This window comes from Sinohyriopsis cumingii, chromosome 2 (genome assembly GCF_028554795.1).
Source record: "Sinohyriopsis cumingii isolate HCF-2022 chromosome 2, ASM2855479v2, whole genome shotgun sequence".
NCBI classification, from domain to species: Eukaryota; Metazoa; Mollusca; class Bivalvia; order Unionida; family Unionidae; genus Sinohyriopsis; species Sinohyriopsis cumingii.
In genome coordinates, this window is record NC_142962.1 from 118992409 (window position 1) to 119007712 (window position 15304).

The window sequence follows — 15304 nt, forward strand, 5'->3', positions numbered from 1 at the left end:
CTTTTTTTGGAAAAGTAATAGCAGTGAAACCAAAAAGTTAGAATTACAAAATTTCGAGTCATGCAACTATCGCAGAAGTCAGGGATGGGTGGGTAGCTTTATATGTACCAGTTAAACAAGAAGACAATATTAATTTGTCAAGAATGAGAATGAATTTATTTAGAGACAAAATCCAAAGGCTTTGCTCAGTCATGATGTAAATGGATGAACTTAGTTTAATGAGCAGAATGTAGGAAACACATTTTGAAAGCTATTTCTGAATACCTCCTAATATATCAACTTCCAGGTGATCTTCCAATAACATAATGCCTAGTTGTGTTAAAAACATCATTTTTTGTTGGCTATTTGGCTCGTGCATGAGCAGAAAAATAAAAGTTGGAGTTCTTTTTTTTCTTTGCTTAACAGTCCGTTATTATTTTTATATCGAGACCACTCTTTATTCCAAATGCCCACCTTATCCTACCTTTTGCAAAGGTTCATCTGTCTGTTTGCAGTTCATACTGGTCTGCCTTGGATCTGAGACCAAAAACTCTAAAATCTGGACAAAAATCGAATTCCGACCATGGGCAAATTTTGGGTGGGAAAAAATCGTGTCCAAAAAATGAGCTTTTTCCCTCTGTATAATTTGTAGTGCAACTAGAAATTCCAGATTATTTGGTATCATTGTAGAACTACATCTATCTACCTTTCTGTAATACCAACCACTTTAGTGTATCATGCATGAGCTCGGCAGTAGGCTACTACCTCCTGCCACATAAACTTGCCACCAGGGGTTAATGTGTTAAATGATGCACTAAGGTGAACAAGTGATTAGATATCAGGCCATGGAACTTTCAGCATTATGTCTGGGATTTAATAGCTATGACATCAGTAAAGCAACAAACAATAGGGGGCCCCGAGTGGCCAAGTGGTCTAAAGCACTCTCCGTTACAGATCACTGCCATCTCACCTCTGTCTGCGTAGTTTCGAGTCTCGGAATCAGCCAATGTGGGTATGTGAGAAAGCTTGTCAGTAGCTTCTCGAGGGTTGGTGGTTCTTTGTGGTGATTTCCCAGGTTCTTCCTCCACCATTAATACTGGCCGTCATGTATAGCCTGTTGAGTGCTGAAAAATAGCGTTAAACCCTACAACAACAAAAACAAACAATAGGAATCTTTACATGGACTATAGAATTGCTCATCTGTTCAAAATTAGTAACTTATTAAAAGAGGAAGTCCTAATAACCCAGACATTGCATGTTAACTCCATAAACTATGTAACTCATTCTTCAATAGTGAGAGCCATATGAGATCTCTTCTTATGACATTAATGTCCTGTGCAGTTTCACTACACAGAAACAGTATAAACATCTTAATTGATCTTTTACATCCATAATTACTGCCTTTAAAGAAGGAATTTGGAACTTTAATAGCGATTCACTTGACATCTGTACTGAAATGGCACCTTGTGACATGTAACTTAGTCTGGTTTATGGTCAGTAACATATAAGCCTACATGTAGAGAAATCTAAACAAAAATAGAGATCAGTCCAACATAATGGCTTTTCATAAGCAGATCAGAATAATACATTATGAAAAGTAGGTCTCTGTTTTAGTTGAAATGCATGTGGATTTAACCAATCTCAATAAGGATTTACATGACTAAGGTACTACAGTGGTGATTAGTGGCATGTACTTTAGTCGGGTTTATAGTCAAAAGCATGATGCTACATGTAGATCAATCTGTTTCAGATAGAGATCTTCAACTTAATAGATTATTATAAGGAGATTTCATTTTAATCAGAAGATTATGTAGATTTAAGGAAACCAGTAGTCAAACTCAACTCCTTCATTTTTGAGGGGCAAACTCTGCAATTGTCGTTACAAAGAATTAAATAAAGGTCAGTAGTGTTTTTGTCTGGTTTTGCAATATGGTCGTTCATAGAAGTGTTGAAACATATTTTACTTAAAAGTTATTGCTGCTGATCATGTTCAACAGGTGGTTGGTCATGACAGTGCATAATTTATATAATAAATTTGATTTATGCATACCAGTTTTGGGTTATAAATGACAGGTGTTAGCTCATGTCAGAGGTCACTCAGATCCGGTATTACTGTACTTGCAGGGTCACATAAGTTGGTATGTAACTGCATTATGAGAAGTAATGCAGCCATCAGTAAGAACTAGGTCACCATGACATAAATTATTTTTGCTAACCTGTGAATTGAGCTCAGTTTCTCTATGTTACAGATTATATTTAGGTTATTTTCTTAAAATTATTACTCATAGGGTGACATTAGTTTTTATGTAATTGTGTAAGTCTTTGATTCAAAGAGCAAAACAATATTCAAAGATTAGTGCCCGATGAATAAAAATGAATTTACAGTACAGTAAAACCTGTCTTGAGAGACCACTGCTATGAGAGACGACCAGTTTTGAGAGACCAGAATCCATATGCACAGATTTATTCATTATATAGTGTTATAACATGTTATGAGAGACCTCCTGTCTTGAAAGACCATTATTTTTTGGCAGAAGGGGTGGTCTTTCAAGACAGGTTCAACTGTATTGTCATTTTTCTTATGGTAGAAAGTGAAGCAAATTCTCTTCATACAAGTTTTCTTCTCACCCTCTGGTCAGTATGAAATGTTAAGAGACACACCAACATGAAGTAACACATACATCCTTGCATGATGTTAACACAAGTGATTGTCATTTCAGTTATAAATGACTGACAAAAGTAAGAAATGATTGAAAAATGAAGATTGAATGAATGAACAAACAGCCATGCAACTACAGTGGCAACTATACCACTGTGAAACTAATTTTTACAGCATTTACACTTAATAATAGATTTCAAAGGAATTGAGCTTGTCAGCATACAATTTTTACTTTTACATTGGTACTTTAAATGAGCAAATGTCATTAACAGTTTAAAAATGATATACAAATAATTCCATCTTTAATGCTTGATATTGGTGTGCTCCTGAAGGTTACATTTGACACACTGTGGTGTTAATATGCTGGCCATGTTAAAGTGATGGCCATTTAGGAGTGATAATCTTAAACAATAAACCAATAATGCAAAGGGACAGTGAACATAAATGTTGATATGGCTGCTTGGCCTGGTAGGGTGGGGGATGGGATAATGCATTTCTAGAAACTGGTGAGATTTGATAACAACCAAGTGGAAAATTTCATAACAACATGGTGGATAGATCCCATTGCTGTTACTTTTGGCTTTCCAATAAAGTCTGATGGTTAAGTTTTATTTGATCAGATCCCCAGATAAGTCTTGGAGGATGGTGATAACAGTTAGTTGGTGTTGTGGGGTATTTGTTTTTTTTTTATTATTTGGGCCTTGGTTTTGCATATCTTGTTCCAGAGATGTTATGTGTTGTCACAACTCAACACAAACCACAATGCATAAAGGACTCTTCTAATGACTATTAATACTGACCCTAGAGCAATTGTTGCGATGAAGATTTATTTTAATGAAATTCAAGGAGATAAGCTTTGACACCATCAGAAACTTTAATAATTGTCCCAAAGAAACTGTAAGTTAGAGAGACCCTTTTGTGTTAAACTTGGAAACATCTTTATTGATTGTCCAACAAAGAAACATGTTAACTAGACCTAGTGAACTTTGAATTTTCTTGGTAATGGCAGATTTTTTGGCAGTTGAATGGGTACATAAATCAAAGGCAGGCTGCTGTAAAGATATGTGCCAATCAACACCTTTAATCTGCAGGACATAATGGTACAAAAGCTGTAAAACAGCACTGAGAAAATAATTGTTTCCCAGCATTTTGACCTAAAGCAAGGTCTACCATAGAGGACAGTAATAGAATGTACACAGAACCACCACACAAAAAGTGACACAGGAGAACAATACATATTTAGATTTTGGCCTAGAAAAGTTAATCAGAATGGAAAGGGGGATTTCAAGTAAAGTAAAAGAACAAAATAACAAGAAATAACTACCTGTCACGAAGGGATCTGTTATTTATGAAAAAAGTAAACAAGTTTGTATGTAAATTATGTGTTGCATCACTTCAGTGCAATACTGTTTGGTGTTACCTTGTTATCTTGTCAGATTCTTTCCATCCTACTGTATTTTAATTGAGCTTTTAACTGAGCTTTTACAGCTCCATCAAACATACCTTAAGTGGATTATTGGGCAATCAGAATCTATTTTTGAAATGTATACTTCCATTTATTAGCTTGTAACTATTGGAAATTGAATTCTTTACAATCTATTGAAGTGAAACTACATAACGTTTCAATAATGTAAATGAAGATTTGAACACATTTGTGTCTAAGTAAGGTCAAGAAATATAGACCTTGTTAACTTGAGTAGAACTGATGTCAACACCTGCAAATTTCATTGGAATGAGATTTGATGCAAAATACTAAATGTTTTTTATGCTTCATTGCAACTGAAATGTTTGTGTATGTAAATCAGCTTAGTTGATGTTAACTTTTTATGCTTGTGGTACTGAGTCACTTTTTACCATATATTCTTACTTATTAGATGAGTCCAACTGCAGACTGCACAGACCCAGATCTGCCATCACATAATGTGCCAGCAGATCTGGGCCTGTGCAGTTTATGAGGAGTAATTAGTAGAACAAACAACATAGACATTGATCTGCAGGTGCTTTATACAACAACAGATCATTATCTTTGTTTTTTGCAGTTTGACTCGACTATGAAGCGAGTGTATAGGTTACCTAAAATTTGCATTAACCTTAATTGGCACATGCATGTGTTTCATTGTAGACTTGCTTCTTTGCTTTCAGTTTAAAAAGTGTTCTTGAATTACTTGGAGAGTACTCTGAATGAATGATAAAAATGACTTCAGGGTTGATGCCAGTATACACAGAATTACCCTGTAATATGGAGATGTATGGCATATAGGGAAATAAAATCTGACACATAGTGATCACATTTTGCTAACCATGAAACTCAGTCTTTTCATGTTGCCATGCATCATGTACCATATTTAGACCCAATGAATATTATGTACTGAAATGTAGTTATAGTATACATGATTGGATTTATAGACAGATAGTTAAGTGAGGCAGGAAGTTATCAGTTAACAATATGATTGATTGATAAAATTGTCAGCCATAGTCTTTGAAGTCAAGCTAAGAATCTGTCACATGGAAATATACAAAAATGGGCTAAAATTGAAACATTGTTCATCATATAGTGTTTGTTTGACAATTAAGAGCTGATAGCTTATAAAGGTACTTTCATAGGCTCAGCTCTATTATGCACAGAGTGGCTAAGGTGGCGCTCACCAGATAATATGTACTTTTGAGAGAGTGACATATGTAAGGGGAAGTAGTTCGCATTTAAAACATGCACAGTGGAGAGAACGTTTGCATACCTCTATGCTACATTAATGTAATGTGGATGATATTTCTTTTGGATATTGTACTTTTGGAAATTTTACATGATTTAAGCACACTGCTAACTAAAATGACTGCTCCCTTGTGTTAAAAAATCAGTCTGAATTAGTCTAAAGTACACTATACATAGCAGCTATTAAAATAGGGAAAATGAATTTTGCCAGACTAGACAATACCAGCTTCTGAAAGTGCAATGAATGAATTACCAAATATATAAAATGTAAAAAAAGTTATCGGCTCTTTTTTATACAATTGACCTCTGAAGTTCAGGAAGTGAAAATGACCAAGTAGAGCTAGCACTTTTTTGAAAGGTGCACATTTGAAGTAAGGCCAAGCTGTATACTCTATAACCCATAGTACACCCATCAATCATACACCAAAATAAAGGGAATTAAAGGTTCTTTGCATTATACCTAAGATATACAAGGTCTTTTTTAAATAGCCAGTATAACCAGTGAGGAAAGCCGGGGACATTCTTTTTCTTTAAATTCCTAACCCTATGCAAAATTCGAAACTGTATAGCGCCACCTTAAAGAAAATAAAAAAATGTTTGCAATTATTTTTTTTTATTTTCATATAATTATGTATGATGTTCTGAATAAAATGGTACATTCATATTGCATTTAAGCATGAAAATAAGCTAATTATGATCATTTTTCTCTTGCTTACATAATTTGCCATGAGGTATGTTTGTGTGAGTAGTGACCTTAATTATGGGGAAATTAGAAGACTTAGAATATAGGAATAGAGTCAACGTAAATTTAAGACTGTTGCAATAAGTGACAGAAATATATGGTGAAAATGTTTCTTTTCATTTATTTGCAATGAAATAAAAAAATAAATGAAGAGAAAGTGAATTCACTTCTTCCATATTAAACAATAGGCAAATATTTTACACTTTGACCTTTGACCTTTATGAAGCTGATGAGTTACCTCCCTTTTCTAATTGTAAAATTCATTGTTGATATCTCAGAAATAATTCTGGCTAGTTTCATGTTCCTGTCATTCAGCATAACATTGGTTGCTATGTTTACAAAATGTAATGTGCATTCTTAAAATAGCTCACTTTTATCATGGGGGGGGGGGTAGGCTGGACTTGTTAGAGACTCTGACACTCATAAATACTGTTCTGTGGGGAAAAAGGCAGGAGAATTATTTATAAGGATTGTTTTGATGCTTGCGACTTAAATGTTTCAGCCATATAAACATAATTAAATCATAAAAAAATAATACCTACATCTTCTTTATGGTGGCGCTCACCAGATAATATGTACTTTTGAGAGAGTGACGTATGTAAGGTGAAGTAGTTCGCATTTAAAACATGCACAGTGGAGAGAACGTTTGCATTCCTCTATGCTACATTAATGTAATGTGGATGATATTTCTTTTGGATATTGTACTTTTGGAAATTTTACATGATTTAAGCACACTGCTAACTAAAATGACTGCTCCCTTGTGTTAAAAAATCAGTCTGAATTAGTCTAAAGTACACTATACATAGCAGCTATTAAAATAGGGAAAATGAATTTTGCCAGACTAGACAATACCAGCTTCTGAAAGTGCAATGAATGAATTACCAAATATATAAAATGTAAAAAAAGTTATCGGCTCTTTTTTATACAATTGACCTCTGAAGTTCAGGAAGTGAAAATGACCAAGTAGAGCTAGCACTTTTTTGAAAGGTGCACATTTGAAGTAAGGCCAAGCTGTATACTCTATAACCCATAGTACACCCATCAATCATACACCAAAATAAAGGGAATTAAAGGTTCTTTGCATTATACCTAAGATATACAAGGTCTTTTTTAAATAGCCAGTATAACCAGTGAGGAAAGCCGGGGACATTCTTTTTCTTTAAATTCCTAACCCTATGCAAAATTCGAAACTGTATAGCGCCACCTTAAAGAAAATAAAAAAATGTTTGCAATTATTTTTTTTTATTTTCATATAATTATGTATGATGTTCTGAATAAAATGGTACATTCATATTGCATTTAAGCATGAAAATAAGCTAATTATGATCATTTTTCTCTTGCTTACATAATTTGCCATGAGGTATGTTTGTGTGAGTAGTGACCTTAATTATGGGGAAATTAGAAGACTTAGAATATAGGAATAGAGTCAACGTAAATTTAAGACTGTTGCAATAAGTGACAGAAATATATGGTGAAAATGTTTCTTTTCATTTATTTGCAATGAAATAAAAAAATAAATGAAGAGAAAGTGAATTCACTTCTTCCATATTAAACAATAGGCAAATATTTTACACTTTGACCTTTGACCTTTATGAAGCTGATGAGTTACCTCCCTTTTCTAATTGTAAAATTCATTGTTGATATCTCAGAAATAATTCTGGCTAGTTTCATGTTCCTGTCATTCAGCATAACATTGGTTGCTATGTTTACAAAATGTAATGTGCATTCTTAAAATAGCTCACTTTTATCATGGGGGGGGGGTAGGCTGGACTTGTTAGAGACTCTGACACTCATAAATACTGTTCTGTGGGGAAAAAGGCAGGAGAATTATTTATAAGGATTGTTTTGATGCTTGCGACTTAAATGTTTCAGCCATATAAACATAATTAAATCATAAAAAAATAATACCTACATCTTCTTTATGGTGGCGCTCACCAGATAATATGTACTTTTGAGAGAGTGACGTATGTAAGGTGAAGTAGTTCGCATTTAAAACATGCACAGTGGAGAGAACGTTTGCATTCCTCTATGCTACATTAATGTAATGTGGATGATATTTCTTTTGGATATTGTACTTTTGGAAATTTTACATGATTTAAGCACACTGCTAACTAAAATGACTGCTCCCTTGTGTTAAAAAATCAGTCTGAATTAGTCTAAAGTACACTATACATAGCAGCTATTAAAATAGGGAAAATGAATTTTGCCAGACTAGACAATACCAGCTTCTGAAAGTGCAATGAATGAATTACCAAATATATAAAATGTAAAAAAAGTTATCGGCTCTTTTTTATACAATTGACCTCTGAAGTTCAGGAAGTGAAAATGACCAAGCAGAGCTAGCACTTTTTTGAAAGGTGCACATTTGAAGTAAGGCCAAGCTGTATACTCTATAACCCATAGTACACCCATCAATCATACACCAAAATAAAGGGAATTAAAGGTTCTTTGCATTATACCTAAGATATACAAGGTCTTTTTTAAATAGCCAGTATAACCAGTAAGGAAAGCCGGGGGCATTCTTTTTCTTTAAATTCCTAACCCTATGCAAAATTCGAAACTGTATAGCGCCACCTAAACCAGTGAGCATTTAAGACACTTTGAACCTTCAGCAGGCAACAATTTGTATATGGATCTGCTAGAACTGGGAACTCAACCCAGAACTGCAGAAGTGTCAGATGATTGCAATGTTACTGTCCTGTCCAGGGAAACAATGACCTAGAGATCTAGATCCATATATCAACACACACACCCCTCTCTCTGTCTCTCTCTCTCTCTATGGTTCACAGTAGTCATAAAATTGAGCCAAATGTGATGTGAAACTTTTTCTTTCACACAAGGACTAAAATCATGCAAAGCTGAGTAATACTAATCAGCCAGTTAAGATAGATATATGATCACACCCAAAAGTATACTGTGGGGCCTTAAAATGAGCTATATCATCACACCCACAGGATACTGAGTGGCCCAATAGGTAGGGAGATATACGATCACACCCACAGTATACCGATGGTCCTAAAAGTGAGATATATAATCACACTGACAGTATGCTGATTGTCCTAAAAGTGAGATATATGATCACACTGACAGTATACTGATTGGCCTAAAAGTGAGATATATGATCACACTGACAGTATACTGATTGTCCTAAAACTGAGATATATGATCACACTGACAGTATACTGATTGGCCTAAAAGTGAGATATATTTTCACACCCACAGTATAGTAAGGGGCTTGAAAGTGAGATATATGATCATACCCAAAGTTTACTGAGTGGTCTTATAGTGAGATATATGATCCTACCCATAGCATACTTAGTGGCCTTGTAGTGATATGTATGCACAAACCCATAGAATATTGAGAGGCCTTATAGTGAGATGTATCCACATGCTCTCAGTATATGAATGGGCCTTATAGTGAGATGTATGTACATGCTATCTGTATATGAATGGGCCTTATAGTGAGATGTATCCACATGTTCTCAGTATATGAATGGGCCTTATAGTGATATGTATGTAAATGCCAACAGTATATGGAGGAGCTTTATAGTGGGGGACTACTTTGTGAAGAGTTTTTCAAAACAGAAGGTTATGTGTATGCAGTTATACTCCAGTCCAGTGGTGTAAATGGTGCCAAAACCAATACTAATACCTTCCATCCAGTTCCATTCCTAATTACTGCACCCCATGCCAATCCACCTGTTATCTCTCTCATTCAGTAAATACCTTGTAACCATCTCTTTTCATCAGGTACCACACAAGTATTTGGTTTTATTTGAAAGGTTTTTTTGCTCCTCCATATCCGATAAATTTTTTGGTTTGTTAAAAAAAATAAAATTAATGGCAGTAGCAGCAGAAATTGTCAGGTAAACTGTTTGAAGCAGGGATATTCTATTCATGTTGGCTCCAAGGTGGGATATTTCTTGTCATATGTTGAGCATAATTAGATTTCTGTAAGTAAGAAAGTCCCCATGCATTAGTACCTGATGAAGAGAAAGTTTCACAAAGTACATGAAGGCTAACTGTAGCCACATATATGCATTTTTGGCATGAAGCAACTAAGTGTAATGCAGTTTCCTTGTGACTGTCAAAACATGGCTGACAAAAAATCTCTCCTGGTTTGCTTTTGTTTTGTAGCATGCCACAGAGCCTATAAAGATGCTATGTGCTTTCCATTTTTTAATACATTGTCACATATTTTATACTGCTTCAATTTAGAATTTACCCTTGACAGGCTGTTAAAATAATGCATGTTCATGTTCTTGAAGTGTATAAAAGCACTTAAGTTACCATGCTTGATGCATTTTTGACTGTCCAGTGTTACAAGAGGCCATAACTTCGTTAAAGTACTATAAAGTACAGTAAACCAGGTTTTTTTTCTATGCTATCATATGTGTATATAGGAAATTTTGAGAAACTGCGGTATGGGAACAATTTTCAAAAATGTTTTTTTCTTTTATACTTTGAAATAACTAATAACAGGATATAGAAAGAATTCCAATAGTTAATGTTTTTGGCTAGGTTGCTGGTTTCATACTTTGCCTCCCTAACATATATATTGAATGTTTCATGTACAATGCTGGTGGCTACAGTAATTGCTGATATTGCATGATGTAGGTCCTGTATTCTTAATCACATCAGGAATCCAAATACCGAGGAGTTTTTGATATTTCCAAATGCAGCATAGAATGTAATCTCATAAACAGGCATGTCAGCGCATAAGTCTTGTTAGCCAGCACAAAAGTATACATGTGACATTTTGATTCTGCATAATTCTGTGATTGACATCATAGCCAACTGTAATTGACATAAGAAAAATGCAGCATGCCCTGCCTGCACCAACTTGACATAATTTAGTTCTTGGCTGGTATCTTAGTGTACTGATGCAGCCACTCATCTGTTCTTTCTCTCGTGGATTTCTGATACATTTGCATAAAATGGCTGAGATAACTTTCAGAAAATAATATCATCCATGCTGTGATGCTGAGTAATCAAAAAACTAGTGTGTTGACACTCCCTCTCTTCCTCCCAACTTTTGTATTCTTAGATCTGACAGACCCCAGACCATTGTGCACGTTTCCTAGATGGACCATTCCATTCCAATCCCAGTAACTCCATTCCATCTCATTCCATGCCTATCTATGACAGTGTACTTATTTATCAAAGCGGTTGATACCATTTTTCATGTGCAGCCAAAGTTTTTCGTCATCAGACAGAGTCATGGCCACCAACATTTACCAACAATGTTAAATTTATGTCAATCAATTTCCAGGTATGCAGATGTTCTTATTACATCTGGCTATTCATGCAGTGATCATATCCAAGTTTGTATCAGATTGGCTGTGTCTAAAGATACTGTTACCATTGTGACATTTTGTGCATCAGTATTCTAAAAATAATATCACATGCACATGGAAACCTCTTGTATCACACCAACTGCATCCATTTTTTGGAGAGTTAAAAAGGTTGTTTTATCTAATTGGCATGTTCTCATTACAACAGGTTTTCTTTATCCACAGTCCAATGCAGTGGATGGTTAAGCACACCTCTTCACAGACTTTTGGTTACATGCTCAGATTGAAATAAAATTATTTGTACATCAATTATTTATACTTATCCCTTATCCAGACCAATGGAATTTCTTCTTTACCAATGATTTGTGTATCAAATTATTATTTATCCAGTTGATTAGCTTTTGGATAAAGTCCATATTTTTAAATCACATTTAATATGGATAATTGACATTTGATGTTATCATCTGCAAATCAAAAGGGTCATTCTGAGTGAGAGTCATTTAGGTATGAACTGTTGAATGGGCATCATAGTAAATTGGCAGCTCACTGAAAAAAAGTTTGAAAAGACCAAAAAAGCAAGAGCATTGCCTTTGTTTAATGTTAATAGAGTAAATGCTTGCTATAAGAGGAATTTTCTTTGTAGAAAAGCCAGTTTTGCAAATTGTGATGGTAGATAAGATTTTTTCAAATTCTTGTTTTCTAAGTAAATGTTGAACCTCTGGAGATAATGAGTACATACAGGTTTCTTGCACTGCCAGGAAATTAGTAAATTTGGGAGAAAGAATAAGTTTTTTTCGTGCCCAGGAAAAGCCCTTGAATTTTGCAAATATTGATCCAAGTCAGGGTAAAACTAGGAAATTTCAGCTGCCACTTGATCACAAAAAGTTTTTAAAAACCAAAGATGTGTAACTGAGTTGCAACTGAACAGATCGGGAGTTAAATGTATTGAGTTCTTACATGAATTTTGTGAGGTTGCAAAATTCTTAAGTCAGGGGAGATAAAATTGCTGTATGAATCATTTGGTGCTTGCCCTAAACATATCAATCCAGGTACTCGGGCTGGTCAAGTAGACTAGATGCATCTTGTTCCATGCCCTATTGGTATCTTGGATTTTGTTGGGTTTCTTTGGATATGAAGACGTGACTAACATCAGTGTTTCAACAGGGCTGTGTTCATTCTGGTCCTTGTCAGCCTTTTCCATCAAGTCGAGAAAGAAGCCTCGGATTGAATTCATCACCATTAAGAACTATATTCAAAACAACTTTCATTCACATGTGATGGCAGAAGGAAAGAAATTGCAATTGGAACATTCTTGTCTGTTGTTAACATATGTTATGCACTTCATCAGAGGCAAATCACAAAATATATCAAATTATTCCTACAACTACTTTCAAGCATTTTTTTGTGACCACAGAGAATTGGATGAGCAATGTTTCAATCGAGCTGTGGTATGTGATTGTGGGGAGTACAAGAGAGAAATAATAAACTTTGTCTTTCCCAGTTTCCTTTTTGAAATATAGAGTTTATTAATTGATGGCTTGCTGCTTGGTAGTTCACACCAGTAACATGGTATTAAGCTTTATGTGAAGGTGTAAAGTGATATCATATAATCCCCCACCTGTATGGTGCTTTGGTTATCAATATCTAGGAGATCAGCCATGGTGTTATTGCCTGGATTGAGCAAACAATAAAATAAACTAGAAATTAAGGGATGGAATAACAGACATCTGAGCAAAGATATAGAATTGAACAACACAATCCCTCATATGTAATATATAACAATTTAATAAATTACATAAGCAAAATGAAAGTGAAGATGATATTTGACAGATTCACTTTCTCTTAGAAATAGAATTACAAAATGTATGCGAAATAAAGTTTCCCATTCTGTTATCCTGATAAAACTAATTCCATCATAGGATTGAGTGACTGATCATTCTCAAATTACCAGCATGTCAGCATAACCTGTTTCTGGTCCTTTTCAAATCGCTGTTTGTGACAGGTCTGTGTTGCCATATTTCTTCTCTCTCTCTCTCTCTCTCCCCCCCCCCCACCTTTTGGGAACCTTATAATAACTAGGTTGTAGTCTACATTTCTTACCACTCTTTAGCAAAGGTATTGAGCAATTGTTTTTCCTTCAAATAAATATACTAAATAACCAAAGTATTTGTTATCCAACAGAATCAAAGCTAATGTGGTCAATTCACAACCTGGTACTGGTACACAATTGTATTAGCATTTAATTAATTTCTTTTTCCTAGCTGCTAGTGGCATTCCTAACTGGGACCATGTCATAACTAGATCTCTTTGATAACTATTCTGTCCCACTGTGGGCTGTAATTTACTAGGTGAAAGATGTTGGTTGATACACACCAAATTTCTTGGTTAAGAGAAAACATAATTAAGCAAATGAATTAATGGACTTAACCTTTTGTCTCAACAAAATTATGGGATGATTAGCAATTAATTGATATTGACATAGTAAAATCAATTCTTAGCATACATGATGCATATCCTCTAAGACAGATAAATTAATTCTTACAATTCATATCAGAGTAATACACAAAATTCCTACAAACATACAAACCACTAAATCTGAACACATTTATATCAATGAAATATTGCATGACATCACTACAAACAGCAATGAACATATTGTATGTGATTGAGACAATACATTTGGGCCCTTTCAAGACTGGCTTCTTCTGTGGAGCCGAATCTCTCTCTAGTTCTGGGTTTCTCAAGTTCTTCCAGACCTCCATCTCTTGGGTGATTTATTTAACAAGGAAAATTACTTATTAATTTCCTCTGAGTCCCTCAGACTTCACTTTTAGCAGAAAACTTGGACTGCTGAATTTCATCTGAGAACTCACCCCTTGTCTTGCTTAACCAATCAGGATTAACTTTCTGTATGTTATTTCACCTAAACAACCCCAAAAGTAAAGTTCACTTCACCTTGTATTGGTTTGAACACACACACATGGTTTCAATATGGTATAAATAATCAAAGTAAAATGTTGACTCTTTGTTATTTTCTCTTCAAAGAAGAATAAAAAAAAATAGTAACAGATAAATGCTTTATGTTCTTTTGTCATTTTTGGTGCTAATTTGATGATCATAAATACTAGAAAATGCACTGCTTTCTATTGAATACATGCAGAATATTTATACCTGAACCATAAAAAACAAATGAAAAAATTAATTTGTGTAGCCAAATCAGAATCAAATTAATTTGCAGTGGACATGTCTAAGTCCACTACTACTAAAAAATTAACCACAATATCCAGTATTTCATCATACAGATGCAGGAAAAAATGGCTTTGTATGGAATGGTTTCCTATTTTCGACTGTCGACTATTTTTTTTGAGTATTTTAAGTTAAGTGTTTAAATATTTGTAAATTTCTAATAGAATTTTGTCAACATTGTAGTCATCTGACATGAAAATATGCACACAAAAAACAGTAGTTTCAAGTGACTATTTTGAACTAGTACACCAGCAAATCTTATTTTTGCCAAATATGCTCTCAAGAGAGATAATTTCATTCAAATATTAGAGTCCGGCTTGGATCCTGACCTGTTATGATTAATTGCACTTAGAACCAATGCTGTGCTGAATGGAATGAGGTAAAAGTTTTAGCAATTAAGATTTACTAACATTAGAGGTAGTAGAAGCATCCCAGTACACTGTACTTAGAAATCTACAAATTACTGGGGCAATTATCACTGCAGAATCCTGTGCTTTGTGTGTTCTTGACTGCAATTAATATAAAGTCCATCATCAGATTATGCTGAAAGTAGTTGTTAGGGCACCATCTAGATTTAAGTGGAATTTCAACAACAACAACAACAAAATAATATTATATATTTAAGGGCTTTTTTTAAAATTTCAAACAATCCCTGTCTAAAAGACTTTCATCTT

General features: G+C 34.4%; 1 long non-coding RNA gene across 5 annotated transcripts in view; it reads left to right on the top strand.

The window, feature by feature from the left end:
- The window catches only part of LOC149805688 (uncharacterized), a 234785-nt gene that overhangs the window by 80818 nt on the left and 138663 nt on the right, over positions 1-15304 (top strand). The window lies entirely within an intron of this gene.